At 48.0% G+C, this 17060-nt stretch overlaps 1 protein-coding gene across 5 annotated transcripts in view; it reads left to right on the top strand.

Moving 5' to 3' along the window:
* Positions 1–286: 286 nt before the first annotated feature.
* The window catches only part of ST3GAL3 (ST3 beta-galactoside alpha-2,3-sialyltransferase 3), a 425585-nt gene continuing 408811 nt past the window's right edge, over positions 287–17060 (top strand). For all 5 annotated transcript variants that reach the window (XM_075067555.1, XM_075067560.1, XM_075067557.1 and 2 more), the window contains exon 1: positions 287–393. The gene's annotated coding sequence lies outside the window, so the exon portion shown is untranslated. The remainder of the gene's footprint in view (positions 394–17060) is intronic.

Here is a 17060-nt window from a genome sequence, read left to right on the forward strand (position 1 = left end):
CCCAGAGCTGATCTCCCCTCCTCTCCTGGGTGATTTCTGTTTCCCAGCGGGTGAAGTGCAAAGGCTGAAGCGATCCCTTTCGCACCTGCAGCTGGGCAGTTCCCGTAGCTGCAGCTCTTGCTGGGCTCCAGAGGGTCGGTGGGATAATCTTTCTGCCTTGGATTAGCAATTTCTTTCTTGCTCACTCTCTCGCTCAGCTGCCAGGGTAACAGATACAGCAGCATGACTTCAGTCAGCCCACTCCTGGGGCTATTTTTAGGTCTGCCTGTGCTGATGAACAGGAGATGAAATGACGATCTCTCTCTCTCTATGAGCCCCTTTCACCACCAGTGCACCAGGATTACAAACTGGAGGTTGGCTGCCTGTTGCCAAGACGGAAGCTCTGGAGTCCAGGTGAGGCTGAGACATGACAGTTTGGGCACAAGAAGGGACACTCCTGATCTGGAAAGGAAGAACAAGCTGTAATAGCAATGTTATCTGCCATAGCTCTACTGCATATGTATTTGCGCTGCAGAAATGCCCAACTGTGCAGTGTCTGTTCTATCGTTATGGAAGGTTTCTGGTGCCAATGAGTCAGAGGAGGGAAATCCAGCTCTGTAATGCATCTGGTTTGAGCATGTTTTATGGTGTCTGGTATTAATTAGAGCGGATCACATAACACACACAGTGGTTTGCAAATATTGTTGGGGTTAAATGTGGTGAGTTCTCGCTGCTGCTAGTTGTGGGGACATGGGGTTTGCTGCTCATGGTGGCTGCAGCTTGGAGGGAGTGTTTGTGAATCCCCGAGGTTTCACAGAGTCCATCACCGGTGACTGTTTTCTCGGAAGTGCTTGTGTGAAACTGTTTGGCATTCTCCTTTTTAAAGAGTCATGCAGTGAGCAGACACCATACCATGTGATTTACACGTGGCTAATCGCATGCTACCAATAGCCAAGGGCACGTAGTCAAAGTGAGGAGTTCTCGGACACTCCTTAGGGGGCTGTTTGTCCTGGGAAGGCTTCCAGGCCTCAGACCCATGCAAATATTAAATTCCCCTCTGGGAATTGGGTAAAGTCCAAGCACTTCCCTCCTGGCTGCCTCTGAAGTTGGAGGAATATGGATAGTCTGGGCAGCTGTCGGCAGACATTGCCAGCTCTCCTCGATTGTGGGCACAATAACCAAGGCCTCTCCTTAGGGCATGTAGGCCTGATGGGGAGATGTTAATATCAAAGGCCTCCAGGGAAACCGTTTGCTCCGGAGGGCCCGTGTGCAGTTTGGAACACTCCCCATTTTACAAATGCCAGTTCATCCTGTAATAAACCAGAGGGAAACAGAAAGGGTGCAGAGGCAGTGTGAGAAATCAGGCCAGGTGAGATGGTTACTGGATCTGTTCAAAGGAAGTTAAAGGCCCGGACATCACTCCATCGGCTATGCTGTCCATCTCCTAACACGGGTCAATGTGCCACATGCCCGTTGGCAGTATACAGATAGCTCAGAGAGAGTCATGCTATTAGGAGAAGCAGCCATGTCCATTTTCTTTCCTTGGCATAGAGTATGCTGCCCAGGTACTGTGTTCTCTTCCAGGATGGGGCTGTCCACCTGGGGGTGCGGTGGGCAAGGATCCAATGCTGGACACAGAGTTTAGATATCAAGGTGAGAGAGAGGGAGCAAATTCTGTCCCCCTGCTACATGCATAGTCCTGGCGACAGAGGAACTTGTGTGGTGCTGAGGACAGCAGAGCAGAGGTAGGACTTGAGAAACTTTCTCAGGGTGCCTTTGTCAGGGTTTTTCCCCCACTTTGAACTTTAGCGTTCAAAAAGTGAGGATCTGCATGATCACTTTTAAGCTTAATTACCAGCTTAAATTTGGTACGCTGCCACCAGCCAAAAATATAGTGTTTGGCACACTTCCTTTTCCCCCAAAAACCTTCCCTGGGGAGCCCAAGACCCAAACCCTTTGGGTCTTAAAATAAGGAGAAATAAACCATCCCCCTCCTTTCCCCTCCCTGGGTTACCCTGAGAGGCTACACTGATCCAAACTCCTTGGATCTAAAAGCAAATAGGAATTAACCTTCCCCTCCACTCCTTTCCCTCCACCAATCCCTGGTGAGTTCAGACCCAATCCCCTTGGATCTTAAAACAAGGGAAAAAATCAATCAGGTTCTTAAAAAAGGAAAGCTTTTAATTAAAGAAAGAAAAAGTAAAAATTATCTCTGTAAAATCAGGATGGAAAATGTTTTACAGGGTATTCAGATTCATATAGACTAGAGGGACCTCCCCCCCACTCAGCCTTAGATTCAAGGTTACAGCAAACAGAGGTAAAAATCCTTCCAGCAAAAGGAAAAACATTCACAAGTTGAAAGAAAACAAACACAAGACTAATCCGCCTTGCCTGGCTATACTTACAATTCTGAAATGTGAAAGACCGATTCAGAAAGACCTGGAGAGCCTGATCTGTATGTCCGGTCCCTCTTTGTCCCAAGAGCAAACAACAAACAAAACAAACGACACAAACAAAGACTTCCCTCCACCGAGATCTGAAAGTATCTTGTTCCCCACATTGGTCTTCTGGTCAGGTGTCAGCCAGGTTCACTGAGCTTCTTAACCCTTTACAGGTAAAAGAGACATTAACCCTTAACCATCTGTTTATGACAGCTTTGGAGCTCAGAAATGAGCTAAGTGGAGTGGATTTTTGTTCACAGCAGGGACTATATTGCTGCCCTCAGGGATCAGGTATATTTCTGGGGAGGGGATATTCTACAGAGCCCAGCCCTGTTCACTGCGGTATTTAAGCACTATCCAAGAACGCTCTGAGATGTGATTTGCATGTGCCAGATGTGACATGTCCCTTCTCTCCCCATGGGCAGAATTCTGTGTGTAACGTGGGATGTTGCTTTGGTTTTATCAATTAGACGTACATGCTCCTCTGTGTTTATATTCATGAAGGCTGGTCGGAGAAGTGCCAGGCACAGGGATCAGTAGGTGGGGAGTTTTGAGGAGCTTCTTCGGGTCTGGGGGAGCTCATTCCATGATCTGGGACAGACCCCAAGAAAGCACTGTCTGCCACACAGACAAGCTTTACCCTTGTGTTAGACAGTCCTGTTGTGCCTGACAATATTGAAAAATTGGAAGAGATTCAGAGAAGAGCTATGAGGATGATTTAATGTCTGGAAAACCTGCTCTGCAGTGAGAGACGAAAGGAGCTGAATCTATTTATTATATTCAAGAGAAGGTTCAATGGTGGCTTGACCAAAGTCTGTTGTTGTCAGTTGCTGACTGTGCGTGTTCTCTCTGCGTGCTGCACTGGCTGTGGCCAGACAGCCCACACAGCAGGCTCTGATCCAACTGTCCCAAAGACGACAGACTCGGTTTCTGTAACGAAGGCACTCGGCTGGGTTTGTTGCCCATGCAGCATGCTCATAGTTCCCCGGATCAATGTCTACACATGCACATGTGACAATGAACACAGCTCCATGAATGCTGGGACTTTCCATTCCCCCCTTGGCCAGACAAAGACACACCCTCGGACACTCCTCTTTATACCTCAACACAAACAAGTTAAGCATTGCCCTGCTGGTGTGCTTAGTTACCACCCTTCGCCTTGTACATGTTGGTTCAATCAAAATATCTCTATCCAGCACGCTGGCACCCTGACCTTATCTCTAAAGGGGTCGGTGTGTCCTTGCATCATCTTTGGGGAGTGTTTACACACCATAACCTTCATTCGGGGTGTTCTGGTGCCACCCTTCTGGAATGTGTTCACGTGAATACTTAGCGCCTAGGAGTGCTTGTCTGCAAGGGCAGCCCTGCTCTTGCCAAGTTCACGTATTGGACAGTGACCCTGAAAGCAGGCATCTGCTTTGTAACGGGGCAGGACCAGACTTTAGTTTGTCCTGTGGGCCTTACACCAGGCCCTTATACTCGGCCTCAAGTCTCAGGCTCTCTTTCTACTACATCTGAGAGAGAGACTCTTAATCTAGCAGACAAGGCCAAACAAGATCCAATGGCAGGACATGGAAGATAGCCAGATTCAGATGGGAAATAAAGCCCAAATATTTAATAGTGAGAGCAAGTAATCGTTGGAATGACTGGCCGATGGACAGCGTGGATTCTCTGCCACTTTGTCTTTAAATCAAGACTGTTTCTAAAACCTATGCTGTTGCTCCATTACAAATTTCTGAGATCAGCGAAGGAATCACTGGATCAGGTTCGATGGCCTGTGCTTTGCAAGAGGCTAGACTAGATTAAAATAGTGGTTCCTTGAAAACGTTAGAATGGCCACGTAGGGTCAGACTAATGGTCCATAAAGCTCAGTATCTTGTCTCCGACAGTGGCCAGTGCCAGATGCTTCAGAGGGAATGAACAGAACAATCATCCAGTCAGAGATTTAGGGACACCTACAGCATGGGATTCCATTCCTGGTCATGTTGGCTAATAGCCATTGATGGACCTATCATCCGTGAATTTATCTAGTTCTTTTTAGAACCCTGTTGTAGTCTTGGCCTTCACAACATCCCCTGGCAAGGAGTTCCACAGGTTGACTCTGCATAGTGTGAAGAAATACTTCTTTTTGTTTGTTTTAAACTTGCTGCCTGGTTCTTGTGTTATGCGAAGAAGTAAATAACACTTCCTTATTCACTTTCTCCACACCAGTCATTATTTTATAGACCTCTATCATATCCTCCCTCTTAGTCATCTCTTCTAAACTGAATAGTCCCAGTCTTTTAAATCTCTCCTCATATGGAAGCTGTTCCATACCCTGAACTTTTGTATTGCCCTTCTCTGTACTTTTTCAAATTCTAATGTAAGCAGAGTCTGAATGAGCTCTCTCTTGACATCTAGTGATGAGCTGTGGAAAAGGACTTCAGGAGTTGATCTTGTTTGCATGGGCTCACCTACCCTGCCTAGGTGCTCAGCATGATGGGATTGCTTGCCCAAATGGTCACTTTTGGCTGGAATGCGATCCCCAATCTCCTTGTTATTGAGGCAGAAGTAATACTCTTGGCATGACGAGTGGCCCACAGGGTGGCTGGCGGAGAGCCCTGGCGAGTGAGTGCCCGAGCAGTGGAGCGAGTAGTGTGCCTCCTTACCCCGTCCCCTCCACCCAGGATGGGAGGTGAACTCGGCAGATGAATCCCTGAACTCTGGGGCTGCACTGACCAAGGACAGCAACTGTGAGTGGGGTGCACATTAAAGGGACTTTGGGTTGCTGGACTTAAGAACCTGAGGGGAAACAGACAGACAGTGCCCAACTTACTTGATGGTGGGTCTTTTACTCATAATTTATCAACACTGTTTGTGGTGTTTCCCCAAATTAATGCCATTATTTCCCTCCTTTTATTAAAGGTGTTTTTTTGCTACACTCAGACTCTGTGCTTGTGAGAGGGAAGTGTTGCCTCTCAGAGGTGCCCAGGGGTGGTGTGTAATTGTCCCAGGTCACTGGGTGGAGGTTCGAGCTGGTTTTGCATTGTATTGTTGAAAAGGAACCCCTGGATACTGAACCCAGCCCTTGTTGCTGCCAACTCTGACTGGCAGAAGGGTCACACTGATGTGTCTTTTCTGACATAGGGCAACCAGAACTGCACGCAGTATTCAAGATGTGGACGTACTGTGGATTTATATAGAGGCAATATGCTATTTTCTGTCTCATTATCTATCCATTTCCTAATGGTTCCTAACATTTTTGGAGGCTGCTGCACACTGAGCAGATGTTTTCAGAGAACTATCCACAATGACTCCAAGATCTTTCTTGAGTGGTAACAGCTAATTCATTCCCCTTCATTTTGTATGTATAGTTGGGATTATGTTTTCCCCTGGGCATTATTTTGCCCTTATCAACTTTGAATTTTATCTGCCACCTTGTTGCTCTGTTGCCCAGATTTGTGAGATCGCTTGGTAAATCTACAAAGTCTACTTTGAGCTTTTGTACTGGCTGCAAACTTTGCCTCCTCATTGTTTGGCCCCTTTTCCAGATCGTTTATGAATATGTTGAACAGCACCAGTCCCAGTACGGATCCTTGGGGGACCCCCCTATTTACCTCTCTCCGTTCTGAAAACTGGCCATTTCTTTCTGCCCTTTGTTACCTGTCTTTTACCAGTTACTGATCCATGAGAGGACCCTTCCCTCTTATCCCTCAACTGCTTACTTAGCATAAGAGCCTTTGGTGAGGAACCTTGTCCAAGGCTTTGTGAAAGTCTAAGTACCCTATATCCACTGGATCCCCCTTGTCCACATTTGCTGACCCCTCAAATAATTCTAGTTGATTGATGAGGCTTGATTTCCTTTACAAAAGCCACATTAACTCTTCCCCAACATATCCTGTTCATCTGTGTGTCTGATAATTCTGTTCTTTACTGTAGTTTTAACCAATTTGCCTGGTACTGAAGTTAGGCTTATGGGCCTGTAATTGCCAGGATCGCCTCTGGTGCCTTTTTAAAAATCAGCATCACATTAGCTACACTCCAGTTATCTGGTATACAGGCTGATTGAAACAATAGGTTATATGAGACAGCTAATAGTACAACAATTTCATATTTGAGTTCCTTCGGAACTCTTGGGTGATACTATCTGGCCCTGGTAACTTGTTACTGTTTAATGTATCATTTTGTTTCAAAATTTCCTCTATTGATACCTCAATCTGGGACAGTTCCTCAGATTTGTCACCTACAAAGAATGGCTCAGGTTTGGGCATCTCCTTCACATCATCTGCAGTGAAGATGAATGCAAAAAATTCATTTAGCTTCTCTGCAATAGCCTTGTCTGCCTTGGGTGCTCCTTTAGCACCTCAATTGTCCAGTGGCCCCTCTGGTGCTTTGGGAGGCTTCCTACCTCCTGCTGTACTTAAAATTAGTTTTGGTCTTAACATCCATGAATCCTTATGTTAATTCTCACCTTGGATCTGGAAATTCCATCTGGCACTCTGGACTACAAGAGAGAAGTGGCTTTTGTGAGGAAGGAGCATTTCAGGCGGCAGTTCTTTCCCAGTGCGGTGTAAGGCTGTTAGTGGAGGTGACTGTAATGTTTTGATTCTGTATCTTATTGTTTTGTCCTTTGCCTCCCCAGCATACTTAATTCTGCCCCCTTCACATGTGTGTTACACCAGGTGATCCTGTAACCCTGGGCAAGATCCTATCACATAGATGTGTGGCATGGACATCAGATAATATATGGAGATACACCTATCTCATAGAGCTGGAAGGGACCCTGAAAGGTCATTGAGTCCAGCCCCCTGCCTTCACTAGCAGGACCAAGTACTGGTTTTGCCCCAAATCCCTAAGTGGGCCCCTCAAGGTTTGAACTCACAACCCTGGGTTTAGCAGGCCAGTGCTCAAACCACTGAGCTATCCCTCCTGCCATGGGCTCTCTTACTGCCTGACTTAGCAAGACTTGCCTAGCCAGCTGTGCCACTGACCTTGAGTGGAGTCTCTCTCTCTCGCTTCTGGCAGTGTGCAGAGCTGGGGGGAAGTGGTGGAGTTTGGGGTTCCCTCTTTCCCAGGCTGCAGCTCAGGCATGTTGATACCTGAGTGCTCACCAAAACATGTGGCTGCTGGGCAGTCAAATGTGTAGTGAGTGAGTGCTGATTGTTTGAGTGGCTGCAGGGCCACTGATCTCCCCACTGTGCCTGGGACAGTGATAGTCCGTGAGCAGACACTGCTTCCTCAGAGATCAGCTTCCACTCACTCCCCAGGGGAATGGTCCTCACTGCACTGCTGAGTGCTGAGACCAAGAAACCTTCCCCTCTAAGTGCCCTACTATGCCAGCTGCAGCTCATTAGCATCCCTCCCCTACTTGGTATGCTGTGGACTGTGGAGAATTCCACTTGATGAGGCCCAGTCCAGAAGGCAGATGTCAGAGGGGAATTAGCAGGGGAGGCACATTCCTGTACTGCGCAGTGTGTCTTTGGAGCTGGCTCCTGCCGGGCACTCAGCTGGTAGTGACCAGCGCAGTGCGAGCGGCAAACGAACCTGACATGGTGGGTGATGGAACAGAAATGGCACCCTCCCCTGGTGAGGGAAGGGAGCACCACTCGTGAGTTGTTGTGGCCACCGTTCCACATACACCCCCTGGATCCAAGTCTCTCCTCCAACAACCCAGCAAACCCGTCTTGTGTTGCAGTGAGAGCCCCAGCCCCAGCTATTCCAGAGGGACACGCTGTAATAGCTTCCTACTCAGATTAGAACCTTAGTGTTCATAAACTGAGAAGCTAGCATGAAACCTCCAAGCTCAATTACCAGCTTGGATCTGATCTTGCTGCCACCATCCAAAATTTCCAGGGTTTTGGCCCCCTTCTGGTCTCCCCAAACCTTCTCTGGAGAGACCCCCAAGACTCAGAGCCCTGGGTCTCCCTCTCTTCCTCTCCCAGCTTCCCCCCCTTTCCTGGGTTAGCCGGTGCAATGCTATGCTTCACTCCTTGAGTACAACCGGAGAAGCAATCTAGCTTCCCCGAGGCTATGAATGCAAAACAGAGTGGGGCAATTTACCTTCCCCCTCCTTCCTCCCCTGAGGCTATGCATTCAAACCTAGTCAAGCTAACACAAAGAGATTTCCCCCTCCCTTCGTTCCTTAGCCTTAACCAGAGGAAAAACCTCAACAGGTTTAAAAAAGAAAGCTTATATATAAAAAGAAAGAAAAAGACATAAACATATAAACTCTGCATCAAGATGACAAATACAGGGCTATTGCTTATAAGAAAATATGAATAAACAGTCTGATTCAAAAAGATATCCAATTTGAAAACATTCCAGCAACTCACACACATGTAATATACAAAAAAATACATATAACAGCCTATTGCTTTTTTTCCTTTTGTACTCACAACTTGGGAACAGAAGGGTTTAGAAAGAAGCTTGGAGGTAGAAAAAAGAAGATCTTCCCTCATAGCCGAGAGAAAATAAACTTCTTAGAGAGAACAAAAACCAAAAAACACCAGAAGTTCCCTCCCTCACTTTGAAAAATCCGGTTCCTGATTGGTCCTCTGGTCAGGTGTTTGGAAGGGTTAAGTTTCTTTTACCTGGAAAGGGTAACCAAACACCTGACCAGAGGGCCAATCAGAGAACTGGATTGTTTAAAGTCAGGGGCGGGAATTTGTATACTCGGGGTCTTTTTTGTTTTCTCGGCTGTGAGTAAACAAGGTTTCCTCCTAACTCCATCTTATTTCAAATATTATACCAAAAGTCTGTGAGTACAAAGGAACCCCAAAGCAATTCGGCTATGAGGAGCTTTGTGTTGTACGAATAGATGTGGATGGCTGTGTCTTTTGTTTTCTCGGCTGTGAGAGGGAGTTAACAAGCTTTCTCCTAACTGCATCTTATCTCCAAGTTTCTCCTACACATCTGTGAGTACAAAGGAACCCCAAAGCAATTCGGCTATGAGGAGCTTTGTGTTGTATTTACATGTATGTGGATTTGTTGGACTGGTTTAATTGGGCTATCTTTTAAATCAGATTGTTTCTTCATATTTCTGATAAGCAAGAGCCTGTATTGAGTTTCTTAATGCAAGATTATTGTTTTATATTTTTCTTTTTTTTTTTTCTATAAAGTTTTCTTTTTAAACCTTGTGAAAGTTTCTTTTCTAGTGAGGCAGAGGGGAGAGGGAAAAGCCCAAACTCGGTGTCTCACCTCCCTATTGTCCCAGGACGGGAAAGGCTATAGGACAAAGGGAGGGGGAATTTCTTGTGTGAGCTGACTAGGTAAATACCTAGCCTCGGGGAAGCTAGATTGCTTCTCCGGTTGTATTCAAGGGGTGAGCATAGCATTGCACCGGCTAACCCAGGAAAGGGGGGGAAGCTGGGAGAGAAGAGAGAGAGACCCAGGGCTCTGGGTCTTGGGGGTCCCCCAGGGGAAAGTTGGGGTGACTCGGGGGGCATACTAGGACGCCCAATAGTCCTAGTTGGTGGCAGCGAGAATATCCAAGCTGGTAGTGAGCTTGGGGGAGTTTCAGGTAAGCCCCCAAATTTTGGACGCAAAAGTCCAGGTTTGGGACAGGACCAGATTGTGGACGCTAAAGTCCAGGTCTGGGACTGGTGGCTATTACTACAACCCCACCTGTGACTGATCAGCTGATGTGGTGAGACAGAGATGGGGTGATAGCTTGAACTCACCTCGTGCTCATAAAAATCAGCAAGGAGCACAGGCGAGTGGGATTGCTGTAGAGTGTAGGAAGGATCTTGAAGTAGTCCCTGTGGCTGCCAGGTGTGTGCCCTGCAGGAAGCAGTGTAGGAAGGACAAGGGAGCTGGGGTTTAGCCTTGACTCCCAGGCAGATGGCTTGCAGAGAGCCAGCCTGCAGAGACCAGAAACGCCTGGGCTAGGGGAAGGGCAATGACTGATGTGTCGAACTTGTGTTTCTTTTGAAGAAATAAACCTGAATACCTGAAGAAAACAGAGTGGAATCCTGTGGCTGGAGAGTGCAAGGCCCGATGAGTTAGACCACTGGCTAACAACTGGCAAATGCACTTTTATGTGGGTATAGCCAGAGCCAGCCCTAGGGTACCACAAATTGGGGCGACAGCTGGGAGCCCCGCAGGCTGGTGCTATTGGTGGGCAGGGCCCATTCCAGAAGTGTGCAAGGGATGGGAGGAGTGACAAATGACCCCTGTTTTGCCAGCTTGGGGCTGAGAGGATGAGAGGGGAAAGATGTTTGAGGTGGTGGGACATTCAGGAGAAGAGGGAAGCTGGACAGGGGGATGGGGTCAGGGTGAAGAGCAAGCTGAATGTTATCTTCCCAGCGAAGGATCTGAAGTCCTACAGAATCAGACCATCCTTGCTCCCCAGCAGCAACTGAACTTCAGTTCTGTGTGACTGACCGTGTGCAAGGCCAATGCAGCTCAAGGAAGGCAAGCAGTGAGCAGGTTAAGAGGAACTTTGACCAGCTGTGAAGATTGTGCTTGGCAAGGAGAGTATGTCAGAAGCTCAGTTAAATCACAGAAGGGGGCTGCTTGACAGACCATGATTATAGTCAGAGCCACAAGCTTACTTCCCTTTCCCGAGATGTCCTCAGCATGTAGATTTCAGAGCTCAGAATTTTGTTTTAACCCAACCAATCTATTTAAAAGTATAGGAGTGGGCACTTCCCCATGGCCAGGCCAGGAGCTCCTTCCCTGTGCACGTGCCCAGAGGCACCAGCATTCTCTTCCTCCAGGAACATGGCCAAGGCAAGCCTCCAACTTCATCTGTGTTTGCTTTTGGCCCGTTTTAAATGAAGTGGTTACCATTTCTGCACCACGGGAATCGTTTGTTTTTAAACTCAAAACCCGCTCTCCAGGTTTTGTTTGAACTTTCAAAAGAAGCCACTTTCCAGACAGAACCCAGAGTGGGAAATGCCATCGCACCCCTGGTGAAAGTTTGACTGATCTCCAGGGGGCTAGAACGGGGACTGCATGGCAGGTGTAACCCGAGTAGGCCCTACAAGAGCTGCTATAACACACAGGTGTCAGCTCAACCATGGCCACATTCTAGACTCCTAGCAGCCAAAGGTGAAAAGAGCCTGTTTGATCACCCAGCCCGTCCCTCCAAGGCTGTTCCCTCTGGTATTTTCTAGGGCTCTGGCCAGTCTGGATTGAAATGCCTGCAGGTGATCCCCCCCCTGCCCCCTTTCCTGGGGAGAAGATTCAGAGCCTGATTCATATCAGTGTCAGGACATTTATTCAGATATTTCACCCCACCCCTCCAGGTTACACCTTTTTGTGCCGCCTTAAATTATCCCTCCATACCACCCTGTCATATTTGTAAGCAGTTACTTTTGTGTTACCTTTTCTAGGGATGCAGATACATTTTGGACCAGTCTTTACCATTTGCGGATGGGCTTTTGCCCCAGCCTTCTTCCTCTCCTCCCCGTCCTTGACCATCCACTGCCAGCCTCGCTGCCCCGCCCCACCTTCCTCCCAGTCCTTCTCTCCCTTCCTCCCTCGCCTTCAATGGCCCTTTCTCCCTCACCCCACTTCCACTCAATATTGCAGCGCCACCCCCCATCAGAACTAACATGGTATGTGCCAGTGGCCTGACCACAGGGCTTTCCTTGTATCTCTTTTCTCAATGCTTTGTCTCATTTGTAAAAAGCCGACTTTCCCAGCCTGTTTGTGTGTAACCCTGTCAGACTCGGAGCTGTTCGTTTTAGTGATGACAATCCAATTCTACTGCTGTCAGCCCTGCAGAGACACTAGAGCTACAGGAGAAGGAGCTGGATTCTTTTGGGGCTTACACATCATCAGTGTAACTAACTGAGCTCCAGCTGCCGACTCCTGATGACAAGTGGTAATGCCTAAGGAAAACCCAGCTTTGCTTCCAGTCCCCGTGGTTTATTTGCTGGCTAGGCTGTTAGAAAGAAACCTCTTGCATGCCAAATAACTGAAGGGAACTTGATCTGAAGTCATTAAGAGATGGACTTCAACACAGAAAAACCTATGGTGTTTGTCCCCATCCCACCCCCACCCCCACACCACACATGGTGTCTTCTTAGGGTACTTCCACAGCAACTAACCCATGCAAGAGATTCATAAGGAAGATGTAGTATTCATCAACACAGAGAAAGAAGAATGGGTTAGATAAACTGTTAGGAGGAGTTATTTGATATCACATTTGTCTCAGTGAGTCTTCTCTGGCCTCACTGCCTGGGATCCTTTGAAGGGTCGAAGTCCATGGTGAAGAGCAGCAGGTCTAATTGTGGTGTCCTGGCCTGCTTTGACTGGCTCTAGAACTGTGCCGAGTGCTTTCCAGAGTGGGGATGTCTGCTCCCTGGGCCTTACCATAACCTCACTGGGATTTGGCCAGCCTTGGTTCCACTGGCCAGGTCTAGCTCATGAGCCCTGCAGAGCAGCCCTTGTTCCTTTTGCTGTAGCCTATGAAGGGGGCCCCAGCTGAGATGCTGTCCTCTGAAACACGCCTGAATTGGCAAAATTGGCAGCAACATGTGAAAGTGATCATCAGAAAGAGGTATGAAAAGGAACAGCTATTGCAGTCTCTCTGCCAACATGTCCTCTAGTTCAGAGGTTCTCAACCAGGGGTACGTGTACCCCTTGGGGTACACAGAGGTCTTCCAGGGGGTACATCAACTCATCTAGATATATGCCTAGTTTTACAACAGGCTATATAAAAGCACTAACTAACTAAAGTCAGTACAAACTAAAATGTCATACGACAATGACTTGTTTATACTGCTCTATGAATATAAAGGGCATATTTATATTCCAGTTGATTTATTTTATAATTATATGGTAAAATGAGAAAGTCACAATTTTCCAGTACTAGTGTGCTGTGACACTTGTATTTTTATGTCTGATTTTGTAAGCAGTAGTTTTAAGTGAGGTCAACTTGGTCATCAAATGCATCAGACTCCTGAAAAGGGGTACAGCCGTCTGGAAAGGTGAGAGCCACTGCTCTAGTTGTCTCATTCCATACCATGCTGGTGGGCTGAATTCTTGTGGATGTCTAGCGGCTACTGGCCATAGAGTTTTCCTCTCTCGTTCTTGTTTGTGTCATTTTGTAGATTTTGAAAGTCTCTCTTCTCTTCTGAGATACCAGATGTATGTCTAGGAGATGGGAGAGCCCACAATGTCTGCAGAGGGAGACCACACTTGTGTAACCAAAGTGCTCTGCAGAGCAGATACAGTGCAGGAAATAGAAGGGCTATGTTCCTCATGATGCCCTGGCAAAGAGCCTCATGCTCCAGATCCGTTTCTAGGTGATAGTGTGCACATGTTGGTGATAGTGTCAGACACCAAAGATTAAAGCACAGGGCAGAGAATTATCCTACTCGCGCCTACTGGGAACTGTACTAAGATCACCAGCTCATTTGACACAGGTTGTTGATCAGCTGTCAGATAGTGACCAAAAGTTGTTACTGCTGATTTAGATCTGATTTGTATTTCCACTTAGAAGGAATGAGCTCCATATCCCATTACCATCCCCTGAGCCGTCCAGCTCAATGACCTGGATTCAGCAAGTGCTGGGCTTGCAGTGTGCAAAATTTCACTTACAGCAGGGGTTCTCAAACTGAGGGTTGGAACTCCTCGGGGGGACACAAAGTGATTGCATGGGGGTCATGAGCTGTCAGCCTCCACCCCAAACTCTGCTTTGCCTCCAGCATTTATAATGGTGTTAAATATATAAAGAAGTGTTTTTCATGTATGGCGGGGGGGTACTCAGAGGCTTGCTATGTGAAAGGAGTCACCAGTACAATAGTTTGAGAAACACTGACTTATAGTATGTCTCTGTCACTGGCTTGCCGTGCAATGATTGGCAGTTCTCTGAGTCTCACTTTCCCCACCCTCCAGGGGGTGTTGAGGTTCAGTGAGTTAATGTTGGCAAAGTCTGTTGAGATCCTGCGTAGATGCTGGAAAAGTAGCTGTATGTTATTTCTACTGACAGTAGCAAAGGAAAGTGGGGGTAAAAGGGGTGTGTGTGGTGGGACTCTGCATTACACCACAACTTGTTTCTCAATTATCGATAACTCAGAACCAGGGGATACTGAATGCTTAGGCAGCAGTGTGCTCACAAACCAAGCCCAGGCAGGTGTATGGGTGGGGGGCTACTACAGACCACTGACTCAAACCAGAGAACTGAAGTTGCTCCTTAAGCATCTATATGTAATGTGTGGAAAGAATAATATCATTGTTATGAGTGTTTCAGTTTGGCAGACACAGGTGGGAGGTATCATGCAGCTAGCAGTAAAACAGCTTTCTAAAATGTATAGATGATTTTCTAACACAGAAGGTATTGCCACCAGCATCATGATGGATAAAGATGAATTAATCAACGTCCTGGAAGGTGGTGGTTGACAAGGGACCAGTGATCATGACATGATTACATTCAATAAGGGTAAAAGGAAAACAGTCCCAGACAGTAATATATATGCTTGATGCTTCAAAAAGGCTAATTTCCCAAAGCTGAGGAAAAGTATGAATGCAATTGATTGGGAGGTAAAATTTAGTTAGAAAAATGTGAAAGAAAATTGGGACTTCTTTAAGATGAGTTTACTAGAGGGCAAAAAAAAACCCATTCCACACTCAGGAAAGGGGACAACTTTGGTTTAAAACCCATCCTGGTTCAGTGGCAAAGTGAAGGCAGCACTTCAGAAACAAAAATGCAATATATAACAAATGGGGGGGGAGGGAAATAGAAATCAATATATACATTTGAAGTAATGAAGTGTAGAAAACTGATAGGGGAAGCTAAAGACATCAGGAAAAATCCATGGCTGGCAGGGATGAGGACAATAAGGAGTTTAAGTTTATTAGGAAATAAAGAAATTCTAACAATGGTATATGTCTATTTCTAGATGGAGATGGTAATATTGTCTACAGTGGTGCAGAAAAGTGTTCAATAAATACTTCTGCTTTCTGTTTGGAAGGATGATGTACTTGTATCATATGAGAATAAGGAAGTACTTTCCAGTCCATTAGTAACTAATGTGACAAAGTTCCTCCTCTACCTTGGTGGGTCCTGCACTTCTAGGTAGATTTGCTCACCTCAGTGATCTTCCCCACAGTCTGGGTCAACTCCTCCTGTGTCTGATCAGGAGCTGGGAGGTTTGGGGGGGAACTCGGGCCCGCCCTCTACTCCGGGTTCCAGCCCAAAGGCCCTGTGGATTGGCAGGTTGTCTATAGTACCTCCTATAACGAGCTGCGGGCAGCTAACTCCCTGGGCTACTTCCCCATGGTCCTCCCAAACACTTCTTATCCTCACCACAGGATCTTCTTCCTGATGTCTGATAATGGCTGGTCTCCAAATCCTCCAGCAGTACACTTTCTCAACTCCCAGCTTCCTTGCCTTCTTGCTCCCAGCTCCTCACACACACTCCTTTCTCCTGCCAACCTCCTCCCTGCCTGATTGGTAGTGAGCTCTTCTAAACCCAGGCCCTGATTAGCCTGCTTGTTGGCTGCAGGTGTTCGAATTAAGTAGCTATGCATCTACTCGCCTTCTAGAAAGATCTTAATTGGCTCCAGGTGCCTTGATTAACTGGAGCAACGCCATTTGCGTTACCATGGTCCTTAGGGATTTTTTAGCCTGGGCAACAACCTGTGAGGGAACAGAGCCTGCTCTCCTGGGCCCAGGAGTAGACTCCTCTCCTTCGACCCGCCTGCTGTGAAGAAAAGAGGGAGAGGGCTGCGGCTTGCGCTGCTGTTTCCTGCTGGGCACTGGCCTCCGCTGGCTGCTGTGCTGCTGCCTACTGGCTTGCTGGCTGTTCCTGCTTGCTGCTGCTTTCCCTCTGGGCTGACTAGATCGACACCACCACCCCTCTCTGCATCAGCTTGCTGGCTGGCTGGTAGGTTCCCCCCGCCTCGGTTCCTGCTTGTTCCGACCACCTACAGCACTTGAGGGGAGGGGGGGCTGCTGGCCTGCTTCCTAGAGAGGGGGTGGTGGAGGGACGCACCAGCTCTTGTTGCGAGGACACCTTCTGAGCGGGGTCCCTCCTGCCCTGGAACACCAGACCACCACCACACTGGATGCTGGCGACTACTGGGCAGCTGTGCTGGCGAGCTGTTGGAGCCCGAGGAGTGAAGAGGAGAGGAGACCGCCTGCTGTTGGAGACCACGTGAAGACCACTGTGGAGGGGGTATTCCTGGACTGAGTCTTTTTCAACCTGTGCCCTTGTGGTGGGGTTGGACGTGCTGTTGGACAACCGGGGGTGTGGCGTGGGACCTGCCCCCGGTCATCTGTCGTTCCTTTCGCCCGCCACACCATCGTGCCCCCTCCAACACCCCCTGCGGCGTTTTTCCTTCGCCTTTGGACTCCTGTCTGGAACTGGAGCTGGTCCGCTGACCCACACGCCCACATTCCATCGTTTGGGCTGCAGCACAAGCAGCCTACATTTAATTGACTGTGCCACAGTGCTCGTGGGGCGCCACCCTCCCTCCCCCTGAACTGGCCCCTTCGCTTTTTTGTCCCGCCCACACTATTTCCTGCTGTGGCTCCCTGCTAGATTTACCCCAGCCCTGCAAGCCCCGTGTCCCTCTGCCGCATCACTAGCCCTCATTGTCCCCAGCCCTGTGCCACTGCCCTGATTGGTCCCTCCCCTCGGCGCCCACGCCCACCCACCGCTTGTGTGCCCTTTCCCCCATTTGATGTTTTCCCTTGTTCACTGCACG

The sequence above is a fragment of the Chelonoidis abingdonii genome, chromosome 7, assembly GCF_003597395.2.
Source record: "Chelonoidis abingdonii isolate Lonesome George chromosome 7, CheloAbing_2.0, whole genome shotgun sequence".
Taxonomy (NCBI): Eukaryota; Metazoa; Chordata; order Testudines; family Testudinidae; genus Chelonoidis; species Chelonoidis abingdonii.